The sequence below is a fragment of the Cebus imitator genome, unplaced genomic scaffold (assembly GCF_001604975.1).
Source record: "Cebus imitator isolate Cc_AM_T3 unplaced genomic scaffold, Cebus_imitator-1.0 Scaffold648, whole genome shotgun sequence".
Taxonomy (NCBI): domain Eukaryota; kingdom Metazoa; phylum Chordata; class Mammalia; order Primates; family Cebidae; genus Cebus; species Cebus imitator.
Genome location: NW_016107963.1, coordinates 560,511 through 565,042, shown reverse-complemented (window position 1 = coordinate 565,042; position 4,532 = coordinate 560,511). Strand labels below are relative to the sequence as shown.

General features: G+C 37.8%; 1 protein-coding gene and 1 pseudogene across 9 annotated transcripts in view; both read left to right on the top strand.

The window, feature by feature from the left end:
• The window catches only part of HDAC8 (histone deacetylase 8), a 278,811-nt gene that overhangs the window by 229,813 nt on the left and 44,466 nt on the right, over positions 1 to 4,532 (top strand). The gene's annotated exons all lie outside the window — the stretch shown is intronic.
• On the top strand, positions 3,439 to 3,604 carry LOC119469413 (annotated as a pseudogene).

The window sequence follows — 4,532 nt, the reverse complement described above, 5'->3', positions numbered from 1 at the left end:
TCACTGCAATCTCCACCTCCCAGGTTCAAGTGATTCTCCTGCCTCAGCCTGCTAAGTAGCTGGGACTATGGGCACATGGCACCATGCCCAGCTAATTTTTGTGTTTTTAGTAGAGACAGTGTTTCAACATGTTGGCTAGGATGGTCTCAATCTCCTGACCTCATGATCCACCCGCCTTGGCCTCCCAAAAGTGCTGGGATTACAGGTGTGAGCCACCACACCCGGCTGCAAGGTTTTTTTATTAGACATGATTCAAGAGTGTGCTCAGTGTTGAAAAACTTTTTTGGGGGTATTTTTCCTTGGGGTATTTGTCAAAAATAATTAGAGACAAATGATTAACTTTACAGCTGCCTATGGTAATAGATAACAGTTGCGGCAAGCATTAAGCTAACCAAAAAGCTTAAAACTAAATGCTGGGGAATGAGATGTCCATATGGGGCTTTGAAAAGCTCCAACAAATTCTTAGGAATCTAAAAGGCCGTGCATATGCACAGGATGATATGCATTCCCAAGGCTGTGCACAAATGCTCAGAAAACACCTGAGAAGACCAAAGTTCTCACCTATGGCTGACCTTCAAGCTCTGTACAAGTGAAGTGCTGAGGCTAAGTTGTTAACTGACTGGCAGAATGTTGAGGGAATGCCCCCAACACACACACAGAGCATCTTGGTAAAGACTGGGAAACTTACCCGCTCCATGGATTTAAGCAAATCTCTGTATAATCGTTAGCTGACCACTAAGGTAACCAAGCAGGGATTTCTGTGACCAAACATGACAAATAAGCCAGACTTTGCAGAATTAATTCATAAAAGCCACTAAACAGGCCAGGTGTGGTGGCTCACAGCTGTAATCCCAGCATTTTGAGAGGCCGAGGCAGGCAGATCACAAGGTCAGGAGGTCAAGACTATCCTGGCCAACATAGTGAAATCCTGTTTCTATTAAAAATACAAAAATTTGCCGGATGTGATGGCACATGACTTTAGTCCCAGCTACTCAGCAGCTGAAGCAGGAGAATCACTTGAACCCAGGAGGCAGAGATTGTGATGAGCCGAGACCATGCCACTGCACTCCAGCCTGGGTGACAGTGAGACTCTGTCTCAAGGAAAAAAAAAAAGAAAGCCACTAAACAAATAAACACCAGCAGCAACAAAAACAAAACTCTGGGGAGGGGGAGAATCTGTTTTCCACATTATATAATTTTAAATGTCCAATTTTTAACAAAAGTTATAAGATATGCAAAGAAACAAGAAAGTATGGTCAATACACAGGAAAAAATATCAATAAATATAAATTGTCACTGAGGACATCCAAACATTGGAATTACTAAAGATTTTAAATTAGTTATTTTAAATATGTACCAAAATGTAAAGAAATGTTATGGCACGTCTCACCAAATAAAGGATATCAATAAATAGAAATTATATTAAAAATAACTAAATGGTGGCCGGGCATAGTGGTTCACGCCTATAATTTCAGCACTTTGGGAGGCCAGGGTGGGCAGATCACCTGAGGTCAGGAGTTCGAAATCAGCCTGGCCAACATGACAAAACCCTGTCTCTACTAAAAATACAAAGATTAGCTGGGTGTGGTGGCGAGCGCCTGTAATCCTACCTAGTCGGAAGACTAAGGCAGGAGAATCATTTGAACCCAGGAGGCGGAGGTTGCAGTGAGCAGAGATCACGCCATTGCCCTCCAGCCTGGGTGACAAGAGTAAAACTCAGTCTCAAAAAATAAAAATAAAAAAATACTAAAAGGAATCCTTAAGGCTGAAATGAAAGGACACTAGACAGTAACTTGAATCCACATAAAGAAATAAAGACCAGCAGTAAGGGTTACTACATAAGTAAAAATCAAAGTACAAATATATTTTTCTTTGTAACTCTTTTCTTCTATGTATGATTTAAAAGACAGCTGCATAAAGCAATAAATCCACTTTGATAAGTGCACAATGTATGAAAATATAATTCATGTGACAATAACACCACAAAGGAGCGGCATGAAAAAGGAGCTATATAGGAACAGAGCCAAGTGTTTATATGCTGTCTTAGGCTATTTCATGTTGCTATAACAGAATACCTCAGGCTGAGTAATTTATAACTCAAAGAGGTTTATTTAGCTCATGGTTCTGGAGGCTAGGAAGTTCAAGAAGCATGGTGCTGACATTAACTTGGTCTCTGGAAAGGCCTTTTGTGCTCTGTCACAACATGGCAAAAGGTCAAAGACTAAGAAAGCACATGCAAAGGGTCAAAATCTGAGGGACATCCTGGCTTTATAACAACCTGCTCTTGCAGGAACTAATCCATTTCTACAATAACTAATCTAGTTTTGCCAGAGTGAGAACTCACTACCATGAGAATGGTACTAAACCATTCATGAGGGATCTTCTCTCATGACCCAAACAACTCCAGCTAGACCCACCTGACAACACTGCTACATTGGGGATCAAGTTTTAAACGAGTTTTGGTGGGGACAAACAAGCCATATCCAAACCATAATATATACTATTGAAATTAAGTTGATATTAATCCAAACTGTATTGTTAAAAGTTAAGATGTTAATTATAATAAATTAAGAAAATAAACACACACACACACATATATATACACACAGATACATACATATATACACATATTTATATATGTATATAATATATTTTTATATATGTAAACTAACAGGAAAATTAAAATGATACACTAGAAGATGTCTATTTAGTAAAAAGGAATGCAGTAATAGAGGAAAGGGGAACAAAACAGTGTAAGACATGGAGAACAAGTAGCAATGTGGCATACATAGACTATGCCTTATCAGTAATTATATTAAATGTAAATTATTAAACACTCTAATTAAAAATTAGAGATTGGTCAAATGGATTTTAAAAATGTATTTCAACTATATGTTGTTCATAAAAGAAATACTTTAAATTCAAAGACACACGTAGGTTGGAAGTAAAAGGATGGTAAAAGATACAGCATATGTATAGTAACCAAAAGAGAGCTGGTGTACTAAAAGACAAAATTATAAATGTATGCCACCTAACAACAGAGCACCAAAATATATGTAACAAAAACTAAAGAAGCGAAAAAGAGAAGTAAAAAATTCAATAATACTTGGAAATGTCAATACCCCACTTTCAATAATAAATAGAACAACTAGAGAGAAGATCAACAAGGAAATAGATCTGGACAACATGATAAACCAACTAGAGCAGAATACATATTCTTCTCAAGCGCACATGGAACATTTTTTAGGACAGAACATACTTTAGATTGCAAAACTCAGTAAATTGAAAAGGACTGAAATCATACAAGGTACCTTGGAATCGAATTAGATGAAAAGGAATAAAATTAGAAATCAATAAAAGAAGTAGATTTGAGGAATCATAAATATGTGGAAATTAAACAGCACACTCCTAATACAAATAGACCAATGAAGAAATCACGTTGCTTCATGGCTTTTTGGCTAAGTTCAAGTGTAATATCTGTCCTTATCTGAGAACAATACATTAAATGGATTTTTGGAGCAGGGAGATGGAATAAGAATTTTCCTCCACTCCATGCAACAACCTGATCAATTATTGTAGTACCTCCAGAAATGGCGCACCCCTCCCAATAAAATAAAAATAATTTAAAAGAAATCACAAAGGAAGTTAGAAAATGCTCTGAGATGAATGAAAACAAAAACAAAACATGCCAAAACTTATGGAATGCAATGAATGCAGTAGTTAGAGGGAAATTTGTAACTGCAAAGGCCTGTTTAAAAAGAAGAAAGATTACAAAACAATAACCTAATCTTTCATCTTAAGAAATTAGAAAGAGAAGAGCAAACTAAACCCAAAGCAAGCAGAGGAAAAGAAATTTAAAAATTAGGCAGAGCATGGTGGCTCACACCTGTACTCCCAGCACTTTGGGAGGCTGAGGCAAGCAGATCACCTGAGATCAGGAGTTCAAGACCAGCCTGGCCAACATGGTGAAAGCCCATCTCTGCTAAAAATACAAAAATTAGCCAGGCGTGGTGGCATGCTCCTGTAGTCCAGCTACTCGGAGGTGGAGGCAGGAGAATTGCTTGAACCCAGGTGACAGAGGTTGCAGTGAGCTGAGATTGAGCCACTGCACTCCAGCTCTGGGTGACAGAGCAAGGCTCCATCTCAAAACTAAATAAAATTAAAATAAAAATAAAAATTAGAGCAAGAAGAACTGAAATAATGAATAGAAAAACAATAGAAAAAATTGGTGAAATCCAAAATTGGTTCTTTGCAAAGCTCAGCAAAATTACAAAACTTTAGGTAGACTTAACAAAAAAAAAGTCTCAAATTATGAAAATCAGGAATGACAGTGGAGCTATTACTACCCACCTTAGAGAAATAAAAAGGAGTATAAAGAGCCAGACACAGCATCTCACGCCTGTGATCCCAGCACTTTGGGAGGACGAGGCATGAAGATCACTTGAGCCCAGGAGTTTGAGTACGAGACTAGCTTGGGCATCATAGTGAGACCTCATCTATACAAAATAATACAAAAATTAGCCAGGCGTGGT